The sequence below is a fragment of the Rhinatrema bivittatum genome, chromosome 5 (assembly GCF_901001135.1).
Source record: "Rhinatrema bivittatum chromosome 5, aRhiBiv1.1, whole genome shotgun sequence".
Taxonomy (NCBI): Eukaryota; Metazoa; Chordata; class Amphibia; order Gymnophiona; family Rhinatrematidae; genus Rhinatrema; species Rhinatrema bivittatum.
In genome coordinates this window covers 61921156-61942190 of record NC_042619.1, presented here as the reverse complement: position 1 = coordinate 61942190, position 21035 = coordinate 61921156, and the positions used below count along the sequence as shown (strand labels likewise).

Genomic DNA, 21035 nt, shown 5'->3' with positions numbered 1-21035 from the left:
CTTCAGCCTTGTACCTTAGTAAAAAAAAACAAAAAAACCTGAAGCTAAATCCAGTAGGAGTGGGCAGGTTTCTTGAGGGCTTACATCCTGCTGTCCTCAAAGAACATCTGTTTCAGCAACTGCTTTCTCCAAGGACATGCAAGAGCGCAGTCCTCACCCATGGGGAATCCCTAGCTATCGACTGCCCTAAACAAAATAAGGGGGAAACAGCAGCAGTCAACAAGCAGAACAGCATTTTTATTGACATCAAGCCTTTTTTCCATTTTATACTTATCCCGTGAGGAACAAAAATAATAAGGCCTAGGAGGTTCTACACCTCAAACAAATTCTGCAAGACAGACTGGCTAAATCTGCTGTCGCAGAAGCCATCCCTATCCAAGAACTAGTGAGATCTGAATGTATGTAGAGAACTCAACGTCACAGCTTTGCAGATGTCTTCCTTGGGGAGAGATAGCAGATGAACCACTGATGCAGCCAAAGCCCCGGGACGCGAGTAAGTCCCGGGGCTTGCTAAAATGGGCGGTCGGGGGGGGGGGGGGTGTCTGCGATCAGGGGTGGTCCGGGGGCATGGCCAAGTGCCCCGACACAGCGGCCTGGCCAGCTGGCGCGCGCATAGCTCCAGCGGCAGGCATAACTCCATCGAACAAGGTGGGGGGGGGGATTTAGGTAGGGCTGGGGGGCGAGACAAAAAAAAAAGTTCCCTCCGAGGCCGCTCCGATTTCGGAGCGGCCTCGGAAGGAACGGAGGCAGGCTGTGCGGCTCGGCGTGCGCAGGCTGCCGATTTTGCGCAGCCTTGCACGCGCCAACCCCAGATTTTAAAAGATATGCTCGTATCTTTTAAAAATCCGGTGTACTTTTGTTCGCGCCGGTTGCGTGAAAAAAAGTACGCGCGCGCGTATTTTTTTAAAATCTGCCCCATTATGAGCCCATTTGGGGTCCTGACCCATACTTTGGAAAGCTCTGAAATACAGGCTTTAGCTCCTGAATACACTTGAACAGCATACCTTCTACCTCTCCTCACTCCAAACTAAATGATGAGTGTAAGGAATCCTTTGAAAAAACTAATAACCTGGGTGCATTTCTGGTTGCTTTGGTTTTCTGGAACAATACACACACAATTAATTTAATTAAATCTTAATTAGCATACATCTAAAGCCCATGACAGTAAAAATGATCCTCAAGGCTTCAAATTCAGCAAAGACTGGTGTAATTGCTCACAAGTTTCAAACTTGAGCTATATTCAACCATTCTTTTTCTATAAGGGTTTCATTTAATTAAACTGCAGTCAAAGCAAATATATGCAAATGGCTTTAATACAGTGCACAGTCTTCTTCAAATAAAAATGTACTAATAAACCCTAATAATTAAAATTTAAAAATATCGAATGGAAAAAATTTAAACAAAAATAGGACAAAGAAAATCTGAAATCAGTTGAAGTTTAAAAATAGAATAAAGGTGACATGACCTTTGCTATTAAAAGAGTTTTCATTTCCTTTTAATGAGAAAACAATCATAATACTATGGGACTGCAACTATTACAATCCTCAAAACCTATCCACAGGGCCCATTACACTGTCAATAGCACATAAATTAATGCAGTCAACAACTCTGACTTACAGATCGTAGTGATCTGTAGCTTTTTTTCACAATGTTTCTTAACTTAGTCTTAAGCACATCCTACCATTAGAAAAGCCAGTTGAGCACAAGCTTGGGGTTTTGTTGGCAGGGTGGTGAACTGCGGAGCAGTATATGCAGTCCACAGTTCAAAGATGCAGCGAGAACAGGCCGTGGCACAGAGACACATGTGCACTACAGTTGCCGGGGGTTATGAGGCAATGATGGGAAAGCAGTGGGAAGTGGCTCATGGGGAGGCTAGGTCCCACCAGCCAGGGCAAAGCAGAAGCTCCCGCAGCACCAGGTGGTGACGTCATGGAGCAGTTTGCTCTGCCTTTTACCCTGTCATTTTCTTTTAGTAGAATAAATAAATGGCAACTGTGAAAAACTGCTTTTTTTTCCCCCCAAGCAGGTTTTAAACCCGAGCTTCAACCAAGATTCCACTGGCAACAAACCAATACTTTCTTCCCTCAAAGGTATCAGCAAAAATAATAAAAATTGTGCAGACCTACATGAAACAAATGATTAGCAAATCACTGTCCATCTACTGGATGATTAAAACCGAGAGGAAGTTTAAAGAGTCCTATGCGCTGTTACTTGGCAAGTCAAAGTAAAAATACAGAATATCTGTGTGTATGAGCAGGAAAAAATGAGAAACTATTTAAATCAACACCAACCATGTACAACACAAATAAAGGAAAACTACAGCCATCATGTTTTGTGGCAAAAACTACACAAAGAGATTTTTAACCACCAATTTTTATGATTTGTTTTCCTGAACATTCTGTGCCTTCCACACGCAAGGCTTTAGAATGACAAACATGAGGTCTCACGGTCCTTAGCAAAGGAAAGGCGCAGAAATAATGCATTTTCACATAAGTCATAGTAACAGCAGACTGCTATAAACAAAGGAACCCAACACAATGGTGAACTCAGGACGTTGTCGGGGCCCGATTTAAACCTTTCCAAGCCGCACTTCTCTCTGCAATGGAAAAGCGTCGAACACCAGGAAAAGGGGGACTTGGGTCAATCACGTTAACCAATTTGTCCTAGTAATAGTATGAGCCAACCAGATATTCCAGATAGTACAAGTGCTTTATTCACTCGTAAACCTCATCCACAAGTTTTGTCAGTTAGTTTTGGGTTCATTTGTATATAAAGGATCAGGCCATGATTTCCGCATAAGCTGGACTTTTATTCCTTCTACATCTATAGCAATCACACTTTTCTGAAAAGGGACACACGCATTACGCAAAACAGAAATGTTTTGTCCTGTGAAATGAAAGTGTATGTTGTATAATTGCTCTTCAAGTGCCATACAATTTAAACAACAACAAATATTTGCCTCCATGCAATTTGTTGATTTCTATGCACATATCTTGGAAATTAAACCATGTGTTTAAACAGCCCTGTGGAAGGAAATCTTTCTAGGGAGCTTTCAGTAAAAAGCTCCTACTTCTTCTCTTTTCTTTCTTTCTTTTTTTTTTTGGGTGGAGGGAAGGTAGGGGGAAACAAAGGAAGAGGGGGAAAAAAAAAAGAAGTGCATGGTGAGAAATTCAATATTTTTATCCTAAAGTAAATTGAGTATTCCAGAGAGGTGTAATTTCATCAACTTCTATCAAATGCTTTAAAGAGTTTATTTATTTATTTATGTAAGAGTTTTTATATACCGTCATTAAGTTATTTACCATCATAACGGTTTACAATAGTGCACCAATATCCAAGTGAATATGGATCATAATTTACATAGGTGGTGCCAGTACATTCGGTAACAAACAATATGGACTAATATAATTTACTATAAGGATTATGCATATGAAGAACATCAATTGGGGGATTGTCTGTTTTATAGAGAGTTGATATGGTAAGTGCTGATAAGCCTTCCATTTCCAGCAGGAATGTAGGAAGGGTATTATAAGAGTTTATACATTTTGCCAAGTCATTGTAAAAAGGCAATGCTGGGTCCCATCACTTTCCCACCATATCTGCCCAGTTTTCTAGTTAAACTCAATTGTTAACACTGTTTATTGAAGGACAAATAATGATTGCTCAAGTCTGGCTTAGCTCACCTTTCTCAGATCAATCAGCAGACCATTCACAGGTCATTTACACAAAGGGTGAAAAAGTAGCTCCAACTAAAAGGTGCTAGCAAGAAACCACTTGGACCTTACAGACAGGCCCATACAGTAAAGTGCGCTCCGGTGAAGCGCACTGTTAGCACGCGTTTGGCTGCGTATTTTCGACGCGCTATTTTTACCCCTTATACAGTAAGGGGTAATAGCGCGTCGAAAATGCACGGCCAACCCCCCCCCCCCCCCCCCCCCCCCCCCCCCCCCCCCGAAACTAATAGCACCTGCAACATGCAAATGCATGTTGATGGGCCTATTAGTTATTCCCACGCGATACAGAAAGTAACGCCTGCCAAAGGCTGGCTTTAATTTCGGCCGGCACCAGGAAAGTGTACAGAAAAGCAGAAAAAACTGCTTTTCTGTACACCCTCCAACTTAATATCATAACGATATTAAGTCGGAGGCCCCAAAAATTAAAAAAAAAAAAAAAAGCCTTCCAAAAAAAAAAAACAACAAATAAATTAAAAATCTGCCCGTGGCCCACAGGTTGGATGACGGACACTCAATTTAGCCGGCGTCCATTTTCCGAACCCGTGGCTGCCAGCGGGTTCAAGAACCGACACCAGTAAAATTGAGCATCGGCTGTCAAACCCGCTGACAGCCTCCTTTTACCGTGGGCCCTAATTTATATACCACGGCTTTCCGAATCGCACGCCCAGAAGAGTGGCCTGTGCACGTGTTGGGAGAGCGGGCGCTCACCGGCTCTCCCGCGCATTTTTCTGTATCGGCCTAATAAGCAGCTGAGGGGAAATGATGTTGATAACCCAGAGGCACTGACACATTGTAATCATCATTTTCTCCTAACCAGATTTCCACTTGTGTGGGATTACTGGTCCCAGCCACTTTATGCCATGCAATTCAGTGAAGCAGGATCCTCTTGCCTGAGCTGCAAGCATCAATAACTATTGATCCATGCTACTTTAAAGGAAAAGCATCACTAGCAGGAAACCTCTATCAATAGCCTGAAACATGTTGCATGTTCAAGAGCGCCCCACTGAGAAGTGCTGAGCCTCAACAGCTGCTCTATTTGCTACACTCAATTTGATTCTAAGTAGAACACGTCACAGTGGGACATCTTTTTCCACACAATGCACTGTGAACGTAGCATCTGGTAATGTGATTATGCTTTATGAAACAATAAAAGTTTAAAACGTGAAATATACAGACAATGGGACCCGGCTACCCTCAGCTATGGATATCGGTTGCCAAGCCTAGCTAACATGCTCAGGTACAGCAACAAAGAGGGAGGCAACACCTGCGCGCAGCAGAAGATGCGCCAGAAGCTGTATTTCTACCTTTTCTATTACTCTGTGTTGTGCTGTGCTGCACTACAACGGCTCAGGTTCACCTGAGTGCCGTTTCTATCCACGTGCTCTACTATTCCTTTGGCTTCAAAGCTAGCTGTATTCTGAAAAGCTTCTTTCACATTACAGCATTAAAGGCAGGTACACAAAGATCCGCTTATCCGTTGTGCTGCATTGTTGAAAAAAAAAAGAAACTTGCTTGCAGGAAGGAGTTCGGGAATGTGGATAAAGGTCCTGTGGAATTGCACAACAGAATATCAGGAGGAGAGAGCAAATAAACGTGTTGATAATACTGCTCTTAAATCATCTCTTTAGACTGTAAACCCTTTGGGGACAGGTAAATGCCTACTGTATCTTAATGAAACTCACCTTGAGCTACCAATAAAAAAGCGTGAGTTAAATCTAAATTAAAAAAAAAAATGTCATCATACTAGTGGTGACCAGTGTTTCGAAAATCCGTGTGTTCACTCACGAGTGGATTTCTCTGGGGGGTGAGGTGGAGGACTTCGGCCCCCAATCATGGTCTGCCAGGATGACCACTGTCTTTGGTCTTGATCAGGGACCTGGGAGGAGGACCAAGCAGGAGGAGAAAAGGATGAGAGAGCGCGCTGGGGGGGGGGGGGGGGGGGGGAGAGACAGGATTCATGGGAGTGAAAAGAAGTGAGAAATAGTGGAAGGGAGAAAAGAATAAAGCTGGATGAGGTGGGGAGCGGAGGAGAAGAAGAGAGACTGGGCTACATGAGATGGAGTGGGGAGTATGCACTTGTCACACCACCACCAGCCCCTCTCAAAACTAAATACTGCTCTGGAGTATATGGTGAATGCATTTTGGCCCAGGTAAGTAAATGCCAGGGGAATTTTTCAAAGTCTGGGGATGACAGTTATAAGTGCTGCAACTCAAGATAGGAGGGGAGGGGTTGGATTAGGAAGGAAAGCACTTTTTCTCTGATCTGTTCATCCTTAGCATCACTCCCTCCTCTCCTGCTCCCTTGTAGGCTGCTGCCTGGAATAGGATGCAGAGGGCTCTCAGGTAACCAGGATATTTGATGAAGCAGCACCAGATATTTCTCATTCATGCCGGATAACAGGGCTTTTACTGTAGATAGAATTGCTAAGGTCTAGATAAAATGGTGTGGGGTCTGTATCAGAAGCTGTATCAAATGAGACTTAGAGATCTAAACATATATATTCTAGAGGAAAGGCAAGACAGGGAAGATATTCAAATACCTGAAAGATATTAATAAATCACAAGCAAACTTGTTTTAAGTGAAAGGATGTTCTAGAACAAGGGACCATGGTATGAGGCTCAAAGGGTGTAGACTGAGAAGCATGATCAGGAATTATTTTATTCACAGAAAGAGTGGGGGAGGTGAAATGTCCTCCCAGGGTGTGTGGAGAAGGCTAAAACAGTAACAATATTTAAGGGGGCAAGGGGTAGTAAGCATAGGGAACTCTGGAGAAATAAGCTAGCAAACCTACTAGCACAGAGTGCCATACTTGTCTAATTCAATGATGAGTGTTGGGGCTGACAAAATGTATGGCAAGTGATTAATATGAAGTTTTAGAAGTCCTAGCTGCAACACAAGTATCCTCGTAGGCCCAGCTGTCTAACAAGCTGCAATAGTAGACTCGACTAGTAGCTTGATCTTTGTGTCATACTGCAAGTTTTGTAATAACTCAAAATTCCACTATAAATACAGGTGCTCAAGTGGTCAGGTCTGTCTGCTAGGCTACACAAGGAACCTAGGAGGCTGGGTTTTTTCACACTAGTATTTCTGGCTATTTAGATTGAGCTTTGTGGTTACGCATGGGAAAAGGGATCCTGGAGAGAACTAACTGATAATTTTGTGAGCTCCTCTATCCAAAATGGAGACGTGCAAATGAGGAAGATGGGCCATGGATAAGGAGAAATCTTTCACGTGGACACTCTGTGGCTGGCAGCTGAGATGTATCCTTAGCAGTGTGGACAGAATAACCTGGCAGACTGGATGGTCTTTTTCTGCCATCATTTATTATGTAACTATGATCTGTGTGATCTCAAAAGCTCATGTACAGTAACATCTTTCTTACTGGTCCTTTAAACAATAGCACATCCTACTATGAACCCAAACAATATCTCGTCTGGACCCATAAATATTCACCAGAAACTTGGCATCACCTGTATTGGGGTTCAGAATGACCCATGTAAAATACAATACCACATTATATCCATGCTTTCAATCCAGCATGTTTTCATTTCAGGCAGAGAAAGTAGTGGAATTAATAAAAGCTAAGACAAGTATCTTGATGCTGCCTATGTATTCTATCATGATGTGACAAGACTAAGAATGGGGACTCTCACCACTGCAGCCAAAAAGATTGTCATGAATGTTAAATTCCTGATTTTGTGTCAGTCACAAATAGCATCCTTAGCCTAAGGACCTTTAGGAAAAGAAAAATATGCCAACATTTGAGTTTGATCCCATTGAGATGTCCTCTTCAAAAGTCACTCCTCCTTATGACAGGTCTGGTGGAGCACTGCAGTACTAATAAGAAGGGTCAGTTCACTTTCACTGCTGAATGTCAAGCAGGGCATGTGAGAAATGAACGCTGCTATCAAGGCATTCCCGAGTAGTGAACCCTTGGAACAACATAAGAGTAAGGGTCATGGGAAACAGAAGCTTTGCTCACCCTACTTCCTGGCAAACTTTCATGTGAGTAAGAAAACTCTGCATCTGTTTGCATGGGGGAGGAGAAAGAAAAAAAAAGTTATGAAAATGGGAAAATCTGCAAGAGAAACATGGCCACTTTAGTAAAGATGGAGACAAGAGCAAAAACATATTTACCAGCATGCCTGCGTCTTTCAGAATTTATATTTGTATGTATGTTATCACCAATCGAATTCCTATAATGTCAGATCTGCCCCACTTTACTGTAGGCCACTACAAACAAATTCACATGAACGTCTGTTAAACTGCCTGCTAAGGGCAGGGTGCTGTAAAAATAAAGCAAGCGTATGGGGAAAAGTTTATCAGCCGATGTTTATGTGGGTGGCAAAAGACTACAGCAAATCTACCTGATTATACAAGTCTAGCAAGGCTCTGAAGAGAGATCAGGAGAGCCAATGCATTAGAGAGGAAATCAGCATGTACCAGGGTTAGCCCTCTAACTCAGGGCAACAAAGCACACTAACAACTTTCTGAAGGCTTATAGCAATGCAAGTAATGATTATTAAGATGCAAACAGTCACAGTGGGCATGACTTAGAAGAATCTGCAACTTGGAAGTGACTTTAAGAGAAGAATGTGACTGTAATTAGAAAAAAAAACATCTGTGAAACTTTCTGTGAATTGTCAAATGTATTTATTCAATTTCTAAGTTATTTATTCTATAAAAGGCTCTAGGACTTATACAGTAATTACACAAAGTCATAAATAACTGTACTGGGGCAGCTGCAGGTAGTTCACTCCACCGCAGGAGCCCTGGCATCTAACTAGAGAGGCTTTTAGAAGTCTGTTTATTGCTTACATTATTTTGGGAACCCGTCATTAAGATCCTAGGGTAGATCTAAAAGTCAAATTTCATTTCATTTATTTAAGAATAGCTTTTCCAAACAATACAAAGTTATGTACAACAATTAATACAATTATTTATATCATTTATAAATCAACAAAGATAAGAATAAAATAAGACAGTAAAAGAGAAAATAATAAAAAAAAAACAATAAAAAGAGCCAGCAAAAGAAAAATAAATCTAAACTTCTCTGCTGGCAACAAGCTTAAGAATTAAGGAAGGATATAAAAAGAGTGAGCTGTGAATAAAGGAAAAATGAATTTGTAGTTTCTTCATCTGTTGGTGGAAGTACTACAGTCCTATGGAAGTGCAGACTGGTGGGAACAGTGCACTAAAGATTTTTTTATTAACTGTGCCTCATCAGTAATATTCGTTAATATTTGTCAAAGTTTAGCTTCTATTCAGTGTCTGCTGGAAAATCATTTCATAAAATTGAACACTGTTCTGTCTCCACAGGTATTTATTTATTTATTTATTTAACACTTTTTATATACCGGCATTCGTAGGACACATCATGTCGGTTCACAATTAACTGAGAAAGGAAATTACAATGAACGAGGATAGAGAGAGTCAACGATTTTCCTTATTTATTGTTTTCTTGCTTCCACTGCAGCTTTTTGTTTGTTTGCTAATGCTTTTTATTCTACATAAAGTTTCTTTGTTTTCTGTTATACTGCCAACTGGTGGATGGCTACATGTTCAATGCTTCCACTGTATTCCATTCAGCGGGCTCTGAAGGGTTAACCTCTGACTTTAAAGCAGGGAATTCTGGGAGTTTTTTCTTGGGGGTCCAGTTAGCTCTGCTCAGCCTTATCAGCTTCAGCGATCTACCTTGCCCTGCAGAAGAATTATTTTTTTTACCTGCCTTTATTTTGTTACCCAGACTACTTTGGATGCTCTTTTCTCTAGTACATTCACAGTAAGATTCTCCTTACCTATTTTAACTTTTAATAAAGATTGCAGTTGAAGCTGCGACCTTTGTCTGCAAATATGGTAAAATAGGAGGATGACTTTTTTTTTTAAGCTATCTCAGTGATAGAAGGAAGAGTAAAATTGGCAGTGTGAGACTCCAAGGTGAAGGGGAGGAATATGTAGAGACTGATGAGGAAAAAGCAAAATTGCTTAACATATTTCTGTTAACAGAAACACAGAAACATGATGGCAGAAAAAGACTGTATTGCCCATCCAGTCTGTGCATCCATCCAATCAATTTAGCATTATAATACTCATCACTTCCTTAGAGATCCCATGTATGTATCCCATGCTTTCTTGAATTCAGATACTGCTTTTGTCTCCATCACTTCTACTGGGAGGCCATTCCACACATCCACTATCCTCTTGTAAAAGAAATATATCCTAAGATTTCTCCCTTTCAACCTCATTTCATGACCCCTCGGTCTTGAGCATCCTTTCCAATGAAAAAGGCTCACCTCCTGTGCATGGACACCTTTGAGATATTTGAATTTCTTTATCATATCTCGCCTTTCCTCTAGGCTATACATGTTTAGATATTTAAGTCTATCCCTATATGCTTTAAAACAAAAGACCAATGACTGACTACATCCTGTTTATATCCTTTAGAGGGCACAGTCTCCAGAATTTTACACAGGATTCCAAGAAAGGTCTCACCAGGGCCCTATACATTAATTTTTGCTAAATTACAGTGGGGCCGATTCAATACCAAGCACTAGCTGCTGCACATAACCTAACTCATAATTGGTCGCATGTTTTGGATGCACGACCATAACCCCTAATCCAATAAGGTGATTAGCATGTCCAAACGTGTGTCCAAATCTCCACGTAGCTAATAGCATTTATCACATGGAAATCCATGTAGATGAAGCTATTAGCTAGCCCCCACAATCCAATAAATTGGCCGCACAGTCAATGAGCCCTTGGCAATGTGGCAAATTTTACGCTAGCCCAGGGCTGGCGTAAAGGTATCCACAAAACAAGAAGGGAGGCGATCTATGAAAGCCGTAATGGTGTTGTTGCGTCTGTCGGTCGCAGATGGCTGCGACCGCTCTGCCTTACCTCTTTTTTTCCTCTTTTTCTCTTTGGGCAAGATGGCTGCCTCCAGTGCCAAGTGCAGAGGGTCTCTGTGTTTCCAAACCAGCATGGGCTTCCCCATCCACCATGCTCACTCCCATGGCCACCTAGGGATATCTCCTACGCTCAAATACATGTCATGGCGGGAACCTCGGGGGCGGCCCCACCACATGACGTCAGTACCTCCGGGTATATCTAGCCTCCGCTTCTGCTACCACCTTGAGTTAGCAAGGACTTCAGTTTTAGCAACTCTGACTGCTCTAAGCTGCACGCTTAGACGCTGCTTCATACCAAGGGCCTCGCTCCTGTAGAAGCTCTAGACACCCGCTCCTCGGGGGGGTCTCTCGCTTCCACCTACCCTTCGGGGTTCCTCTCTAAGACAACCGCTCCTCGGAGGTCTTTCTCTCTCTTCTACATTTCAGGATATTGGACCATCGGGTACTTTCTCCTCGAGGGCCTACCAGCCATTATATCCTGCACCACGGACCTTCAGTCCCAACTTTCCACCACCAGGAAGACACCATCATTCCTGTGAGTACCTCTACGATCTGGTGCTCCAGCTCCACCCACCAGTAGCAACATTCCTGCATTGCGGGCTTCCGCCTATCAGGAACATCTGGGTGAGACGTCACTTCTGAGCCTGTTGAACGTACTGGCACCTCTGGGATCAGTGCCATACCTTCCTACTATTACCATCTATCTACAGCAGTACAATAAAGCCTCTATCGATACTGTATCTGCTATCTGAGTTCAGCCTATCACAGTGGTTCCCCACGGGGCCCCTCCCTGTGGGCGGAGTCATCTCCACTGTGACCAAGGGTCCACTATGCCACAAACACAACAGGTGTCAACAAACAAGATAGATGCCGAGTGTCCTTTAAAAAAATGTATTGTAGTGGAGTCGCACAAATTGCCTGACTCAGGCCGAGTTTCGCCACTCCTCAAGTGGTTGCCTCAGGGGCTGGCTTGTTCAAGATCTGAACATACATATATCATTCTGTATTAAAGGTGAACCAGCACCAGTCAATGCATGTCGTTTTGACAATATTCAAAAACGTAGCCTCCACTAAGAGTTAGCCCCTGAGGCAGCCACTTGAGGAGTGGCGAAACTCGGGCTGAGTCGGGCAATTTGTGCGTCTCCACTACAATACATGTTTTTAAAGGACACTCGGCATCCATCTTGTTTGTTGGCGTAAAGGTATGCCACACTCAAGGGCGCATTGAGAAAAAAAGAAAGAAAAATCCTGTTTTCTGAGATTCCTCCTAATATTATCGTATTAGGAGGAACCAAATAAAGCAGTATTTTTTTTTTTTAATTCTTTGAAAAAAAAAAATGTGAACGTCCAACATACATACAAGATACGTGATCCAGGTCATGTATCTTGTGCGTGTATATGCTGGCAGCAGGAGAAAACAGACACTCGTAGACTGAACGCCCGTTTTCATAACAGACTTGCAGCCATCTCTCCTGTGTACCCGATTCCGAGGAGGTATTAGGGCTGCACATTTGTCCCTAGCGCCTCCTTTTTAGTGCGACCACTCCCAGAAGAAAGGTGGATGGGCACACGTTAGGAAAACGGGAGCTTAATACTGAGCGCCCGTTTTCTGCACACATTTATTGCATCGGCCCCATTGTGTTTATGGAATAAGAAGTCAAATTACTACTAATCTCCTTGAAAAGTTTAGAACCAGCTCAGTCATGTCACATCTATTCTATTGCCTAAGGAAGAGACCTGGATTGTCCTAAAGCATGCAGTTTTAAAGCATTCTAGGCTAATAAAGGTATATTTACCCAACTTTATTTGTTCAGTTTAAACTGCATTATTCTGCTACTACTCAAGAAACCTGCAACAATTTACAAAGAGAAATTTATAATGCACAAAAACCTGTTAAAATATACACGTGACTCCCCTTTAAATACATCAATTATACATACTTATACTAAAGCTTATTAAAAAAAAATGCATACAAAATAAATCTGGTCCACCCTGTCCCCCACTTTGCAAATACTACCTCATATAGATTTTCGAATCCAGTATATAAAATACTAAACACAAAATTAAAATCACTTTGCCCATCCTCCCTACATCACGTCAAATCAAATAGGTCCAGACAGCATTAACCATAAAATACTACATTGTCTTATCTCTAATTATGCATTTAAAAGTAGATTTTAAAAGGAGCGTGCACGCGTCCATGTGCCCACACATGGATGCAGCTATTTTATAACATGCGTGTGTATGTTATAAAATACGGATTCTGCGTGCACATGCATGCTGGATTTTCACCTCCACACACGCGTGTGCGGGCAGGTGGCCTGCTCCGTGCGCAGAGGAGAGGATTTTAGAAAAATATGCACGGTGACACAAGGAGGGCTTCCCCAGTTCTGGGAGGGAACTTCCCTTTTCCCCTCCCCAACCCGTAACCCTTTCCTAGCTATAATAATTTTTTTGTTTTCTAACCTTGCTGCTCCTTTGGAGCAGCAGTAGACTCCATGAGCCAGACAGCTGCCAGAGCACGCTTCCCCGAGACAGCGGCTAATGGTACTGTCCCGGCCCACCCCCCCCCCCCCAGACCACCCCTTTCAGCAGGCTCAGTACTTGTGCGCGCATCGGTGGCTACGCACGTGGCTGGGCCCGTTATAAAATGCGTGCAGCGTATGCAAGGCCCGGCCACGCTCATAACCCCCAAAATGTATGTGCACACACGTTTTAAAATCAGGCCATAGTGAACATGAATGCCAGAAAAAAAAAATTCACTTACTTTCAGAAAGCAATGCATTTAGCTAAGAACCTAACCTCCCTATGGAGACTTTGGAATTACCTATGGCCTGAGACAGAAAAATCTTGCCCCCCCTTATCTTGTGCAATCAAGCAATACTTGTTTAAGGAAGTATCAAATTCTCTTGTGATGAGCATAGAATACATGACGGAAGATAATTCAATAACCTTTCCCTTAAGTTATCATGGCCTTCTCTCTTGAGTGCTTTACAAACCAATATAAATATTTTAAATTAACGACCTCTATTGAAAGCTACTGAAGACTTTTAAAATTGGGGGAAGACATGATCTCCGTAATCCAAACTGCACAAGATTCTGGAGGATGTGTTTTATACTAATTGAAGCCTTTTTACATCCTTTTACAGTAACTCTATATATACAGAGTTACAATGGTCCAACCTGGATATAATTACTGCATGCAATACTGATGTCAGATTCTTTTGGAAAAGATGGGGACATAGTTGGCATCTTATGTGCAAACAACCAAAACATGTCCTCACTAATAATGAAATGTGCATTTCAAATGTGAGAGTTGCCTCCCAAATTACATACTGATGAGCGTAAAGAAACAGATTTTTAAATTAATACTTGGAAGTCAGGATATCCCACCCACAAAAACTCTGACTTTCCAGCATTTAAATATTCTCTTGTAGCCATTGGGCTACATCTTTTATGCCCTTATTGATTTTTTTTTTCATTTTGACTAGACCATCACTCTTGTATGGAAAATGTGTAGATCAGCTGCATAGCAATGGAACGTCAATCCTGCTTCCTTAATCACATTGCACAACAGCACCATCAAAAATGTTTTAACAGCGAAACAGAACAGAACTTTGCAGCATTACATACGTCAAACTCTGGAACTTAAAAGTGGAACTGATCCATCATGCTGTAGCTTACTGTGACCTTCCCTGTAGAGAGGGACAGTTCCAAACGAACCTTCCCACCCCGCAATGTCAACAGCCCTCAATCAGTCCATTAATTTGTGGTTGACTGGAATGAGGGTTGCATACAAATCAGTAAAAGTCACCACCATCCCTGGGTCCTTCCTTGTCATTTTTTCCCAAGTAAAGTTCATCTAAAAGATAACAGGGTCTCTGTGCTATAGTTTGGCCTGAATCCAGATTGAAATGCATCCAACCATGAAGAAGCTTCATGTAAATCCAACAACTGCTGGGCCACCACCTTATCAATTTTCCCAAAAAGGGCAAATTTGATACTGATCTAAAATGATCCTTGGCCCCTAGATCTCACTCTTGGTTTTCATTATTGGTTGTACCAGAGCCTTTTTCAGTACTATGAGGAGAATACCAGAAACTAGAGGCATTCACTATCTGCATTAAATTTCTAATCAGACCAGTACTAGCAGCCTTCATCAGAATAAAATACAGCGAACCAGAGAACACATTGTTGCTCTGGTCTTACTCAAAAGTTAATAAAAATCCCTGATTTACCAACGTAAAAATCATCCAAGCTAATTTATGATTTAATTATCCCAAAATTTGTTGCTCTCTTTTCCCTTCTCCGCTTCACTATTTCTGTTACTCCCACCATTCCTCACATAGCTTGGGAGTGCAGATATTTCTTGCTAATCCTGAATTGGAATTCAAGCCAGCCTTTTCATTCATATCCTCTATTAAGATTTCATCTCCTTTTTCAAGGAGATGTCCTAGCTTCATCTTCTCTTCCTTATTCTGCACAAGTCCTCTAAATGTTACCACTAAGATATTCAACAAAATCATTATTCAATTCAACAGATATGTTAATTACTGCATCCCTATTCATCCCAGTCATCTAAATTTATTAACCACTGAGAACAATTCCTTTAGTTGGCTAGTATGAGGATACCTGTGCAGTGCTCACTTCCCACCAGCAGGGGCCCTTATGCCTGTTACTTGCTGCTCAATCCTTCAAGCCATATTTTTTTGGAGAACTTGCTTGTGTCTAGGTTCTCAGCACACAGTAAATGACAGCAGATAATGACCAAAGGTCCACCCAGTCTACTCACAAATTGCTTTTGGTAGTAACTGCTGCTCCAGGCAGTCACCCCCATGCCTACTGTTATGGATAGTAACTGCCACTCCATGCATATTAACCCCATGCAGAAGTATTACACCTAAAGTTAACACAGGTTACCCCATTTTTTTCATTTTCATCCTCTATCCTGCAGGGATCTGCAGCTGTTTTATCCCATGCCCTTTTGAATTCCATCACCGTTCTCATCTTCACCACCTCTTCTGGGAGGGCATTCCATGCATCCACCACCCTCTGTGAGAAGAAATATTTCCTGATATTGGTTCTGAGTCATCACCCCTGGAGTACTGGGTCTCAGCTTGGAGTTCCCTGTGTTCCTTCTTGTGACCTTGGTTCTCTTTTGTTGTCGTAGCCTTAACCTTGGAAGTACTGGTCCAAATTTGTGGCCTTCTTGTATTCTGTGTTTGTTCTTACTTTGTGCCTTCTTCTGCCTAGTCTCTGTCTTGTTTTGTGGCCTAAGTTTGTGGCCCTTTAGTTTTGCTTTGTTTTCTCTGTTTACCTATCTATCCTGTCTTGTGGTGCATTCCTGCTTGTGTTTTGTTTGTGGCCACCTTTCTGGTCCTTGTTTGTCCCTTCATCCAGCTCTATCTCTGTAGGTGCCCTTTGTACTTGTTATTGAAATGCATCTCCTGCTAAGTCCTGACGGCCAATCTGAGGGGAAGGTGGCCCATCCAGGAATAAGATCCTGATATTTAGTCAGGCCCGTCCTGCAAAGTCTGCTGTATTCTGGGACCAGCCCTGCTCCTATTCTGGAGGTTACCCACCTCTGGCACGGTGGCATCAAAGCCAGCTGCTAGATCACTTGCTTTCTCAACAGAGAGCCAGTTTCTCAAACTGCATGTTTATAAGATTTTAAATATGTCTTCCACGTAGCCTTTTCTCACCTTCCTTACACTTATGCCAAACTCTCTCCAGCTTCCTACCTTTCTGCTTCAGAAGTCTTAAGGATTCAGCAAACCAGGGGGCTGACGACTTCTTAAACAGATTTCACAAAATGACGGTAAACATCCAATATCTCCTCCAAAGGAGGATAAAAGAATTTGGGAAAGCTTCTCAATGAACACAAAAAAACATAATCTGCAGCCCCCATGGATTATATGAAATTTTAAAGATACATATGGAAAATGATATAGAAAAATATGGATACATACAGAGACATGTATAGAGATACTGAGATCTATATGTAGATCTAAAATGTTTCTTTCCATCCATCCATATATATACACACATCCTAAACATCCAACGTAAAATTCAATAACAACGTAAATATTTTCTAACTCCATAGACTTGGGGCAGAAGTTGATTTACCTCTCAGCAGTACAATGATCCTAAGCACAAAGCATAAGCAATAAAAGACTGGCTCAACAGAAAAAAGCAAATGACCAAATGGCCCGGTCAAAGCCTAGATCTGAATCCAACAGAAAATCTTTGGGAAAACTTGAAGATTGCAGTCCACAAATGATCCCCATCCAATCTGAAAAAGCTTCAGCTACTTTGCCAAGAAGAACGGGTAAACACTACACTATCCCATTGTGCAAAGGAGACACATATCCTAAGCAACGTATGGCAGTTATTGCTGCAAAAGGGTCTTCACCAAGCATTGAGTCAAGGGATACAATCCTGACCTCTGGTATTTTTATTTCTAGTTACTTTTGGAATATTTCTATACTTGTTCTTTCAAAATAAATTGTAATGTTTACATCAGTGAAACAGCAGACTATGAAAAACGTACAGGGTTATGAAGACTTCTGCGAGACACTGTGTTTTGTTCTATGCAGAAGTTTCTCACAGCTAAAAACTGCCAAAAAAAACCGCTCTGTATGCTATGTTTTAGAGCACTAGAAAGTGCATGGGGGGGCCAAGGAGCAGTTTTTCTTTATATCAGCCATATTTCTGTGATAAGTTGGTATGACCAATTCATCATTTCTGCTCTTAATTAAGTGACTGTATGCAACGAGATGCTGCTTACGCCATGTCCTGGATCACTGCCAGGTCACTAGAAACACCATACAGGCAGGTCTTTATTCCTTCTGTAAGCCAATTACTTCATGGATACAATGGCAGGCTATTTTCTGAGGCACCCAGGGCAAAGCATGCGTCAACTTCAGGCTGGCCCAAACCCCCTACACATTACCATGCTGTCAGGCCCCTGGCAAAAGGCTTCCCAGCTTTTACTGCTTAAGCTGCAATGGCAGCACACAGGCTACCATGGTGTCTCTCTGACCAGACCCTGCTTCAACTCCATGGCCTTCTTGGCAGCCTTTTGGCTCCTTCCCCTCCTGGCAGTTTTCCTAGGCCTCCTCTTGACTGCCTTTCTGGCAATCCCCTGTGTCTTTATGAACCACTGTGTTTTCCAACATCAATTCTTTACTTAGCCTCACCTGCATTCCCTAGTTGATATCACATTCGTCTGTGGTCACTATCTTCATCTTAAGGTGGCAAACAGGTGGTTAAGGCAACACAAAAAGCCAGAAAGATGCTTCAGTGCATAGGGAGAAGAATGGACAGCAGAAAAAATTAAATGATATTGCCCTTCTGCAAGTTCCTGGTGAGACCTCATTTGCAAGTACTGTGTACCATTCTGGCAACTGTAATTTCAAAAGGATATAAACCGGATGGAGTTGGTCCAGAGGGCAGATACTAATATGGCCAGTCGTCTTTGTTGCAAAAGCATATGGGGACAGATTTAAAAATCAAAATATGTATACCCTAGAGGAAAAGTGGGCTAGGGAAGATGTAATACAGACATTTAAATACCTCCAACATATCAATACACAAAGGGCGGGCCGTTTTCAGCAGAAATGAGATTCAGGCGTAATCTATCGAAATACACTATAGATCAGATATAATGCGACTCGATAAAATGTGAAAATTGCTTATAATGCAATCAAAGATTGGCAACCAAGTTTTTCAATGTTAAAATACATATCTTGTTATTTCATGATTTTTTAAATTGAGAATGATAGAGTGCAGGTGTTTTGTTCTTAGCATTTTTGCTCTAAGCAATAAAACCTATATCTCCATGAAATCTTTATTTCCAACATCCCACAAATTGTACAGTATAAGATTATAACATCTTTCTTATCTATTATAACAAAATATATAAACAATATTATTTATTTATTTTTTATTTTTATATACCCACATTCGTCAGACCATCATGCCGGTTTACACTGTAACAAAAATAACAAGAGAGTGAAATACAATAAACAGGGATGGGGAAGGGGGAGCAGCAATGAAAGAGGACAGAGGACAACAGTAGGAAGGATAGGGAAAGAGAGAAATTTGATAGGAACATTTGAAGAAAATAAATTAACAATAGACACGGGGGCGGATTTTCAGAGCCCTGCTCGCCTAAATCCGCCCAAAACCGGGCGGATTTAGGCGAGCAGGGCCCTGCGCGCCGGTAAGCCTATTTTACATAGGCCTACTGGCGCGCACAGAGCCCCAGGACTTGCGTAAGTCGGAGGGGGCGTGTTGGGGGGCGTGTCGGGTGGCGGGCCCGAACCGCGCGGCGTTTTCGGAGCGTTCCGGGGGCGGGCCCGGGGGCGTGGCTACGGCCCGGGGCGGCCCGGGGGCTTGGCCGCGCCCTCCGGACCCGCCCCCAGGTCGTGTCCCGGCGCGCAGGAGGCCCGCTGACGCGCGGGGATTTATGCCTCCCAGAGGGAGGCGTAAATCCCCCGACAAAGGTAAGGGGGGGGCTTAGACAGGGCCGGGTGGGTGGGTTAGGTAGGGGAAGGGAGGGGAAGGTGAGGGGAGGGCAAAAGGAAGTTCCCTCCGAGGCCGCTCCGATTTCGAAGCGGCCTCGGAGGGAACGGGGGTAGGCTGCGCGGCTCGGCGCGCGCCGGCTATACAAAATCGATAGCCTTGCGCGCGCCAATCCAGGTTTTTAGCAGATACGCGCGGCTCCGCGCGTATCTACTAAAATCCAGCGTACTTTTGTTTGCGCCTGGAGCGCAAACAAAAGTAGGCCTATTCGCGGAGTATGAAAATCCGCCCCACTATGTACAGGTGGGCTGGTAGGTACCAGATCAGTGGTGGCAGTGACAGGGAGAGGTGGGGGGGGGGGGGGGGGAAGAATGGTAGGGTAGGCTTAAAGGAGGGTGAGGGGAAACTTATAACAGAATTTATAATGTGGGCTCACTTATAATGCAGAACAAATTTTTGGACCCCATTACCCATGTTATATTGGGTCTACAGTATATTTCTTTATAGAAAGGGTGGTGGATGCCTAGAAAAGACTCCCAGTGTAAGTGGTGGAGACAAGAAAAGTATCTAAATTCAAGAAAATATGGAGTAAGCACACGGGATCTCTAATGGATTGGTAGGAATTGTAGAGTTGAGCAGTTGGTGTGGAAGGACAGAATAGATAGGTTGTGTGGTCTTTTTCTGCCATTACATTTCTATGTTTCTGATTGGTTCAAAGCTAGAACATTGAAACTATATTTCCCAGCAGCCTGCTGTTTCCTTTCCCTCCTCAATCTACAGCAAGGCTTCCCCCAACCAGTCCTGGGGATGCCATAGTCAGGTTTTCAGAAAAGCTACAATAAATATGCTTGAGAAAAATTTGCATATGCTGGGTCTCCAATCTATGCAGATTTCTCTCCTGAACAGGCAATGTAGATATCCTTAAATGTCAACTGGCTGTAGGGTCACTAAGACAAGCTCGGGAAGTCCTGGAGTCCTCAGTGACTAAATAACTGACTGACTTATTTATAGACATTTGATATTCCACTTTCTACCAAGAACAGCCTCAAGGCAAAGTACAAGCAAATGAAGGAACAGACAAATTGCAACCAAGATAAATATACAGTAGTGTTCAATTTAGGGCTGGAAAAGCACTGGGAATGCAGGGTATATAACTTCCAGTCCTTAATCGGAACGAGAAGTTAGAACAGGGTGAGTGGGGTCTCTGCAAAGAAGGCCTGGCTGAAAAGCTATGCCTTGACTTTTTGAGGTAGCAAGGCTCAAGTTGCAGGGCTAATGGTAGTTCCAAATTTTTGATGTATAACAGCTGAAAGCACGAAGTCTAGTGCAGGACAATCTGGCAAAGGCCAGAGAAGGAGAAAAAAAAAAGAGCCATTTGGAAGAACAGGAGATTTCGAGGGTGTGTAGGAGGACAGAAGTTGTGAGAAGTACTCAGGTCCTTGCTTATTCATGCACTTATGGACGAAGCAGAGTGTTTTGAATGTTGTACGACTTTACTGTTCATTCTCTTTTCCTTAAGGGTCTTTTTCACAGCACCCTGTCTTCACTGCCCTATCCCTCCAGCCTAGTTTTGACTGTGTGAAGCCATCTGCACTATTTTTTATTTATTTAAAATTATTTGTATACTGCCTATACAATGGGTATTAGGACTAAGCGGTTTACACAATAAAACATACATAATTTATTATAAAAATTAAAAATAAAAAGAGAAAACGGAGTCACACAGAGATTTAAAAAAACAGTTAAAAACTGAAAGGATAAAAAACAAACATAAGAGACATAGAAGAGTAAAATCAATAAAAGATCAGAGATTTGTATTACTAAAAGCTAGGGTACATAAGTGGGTTTTGAGCACTTTTTAAAAAT

At 42.4% G+C, this 21035-nt stretch overlaps 1 protein-coding gene across 3 annotated transcripts in view; it reads right to left on the bottom strand.

The window, feature by feature from the left end:
- ARHGAP42 (Rho GTPase activating protein 42) overlaps positions 1–21035 on the bottom strand; it is a 605600-nt gene that overhangs the window by 492184 nt on the left and 92381 nt on the right. The window lies entirely within an intron of this gene.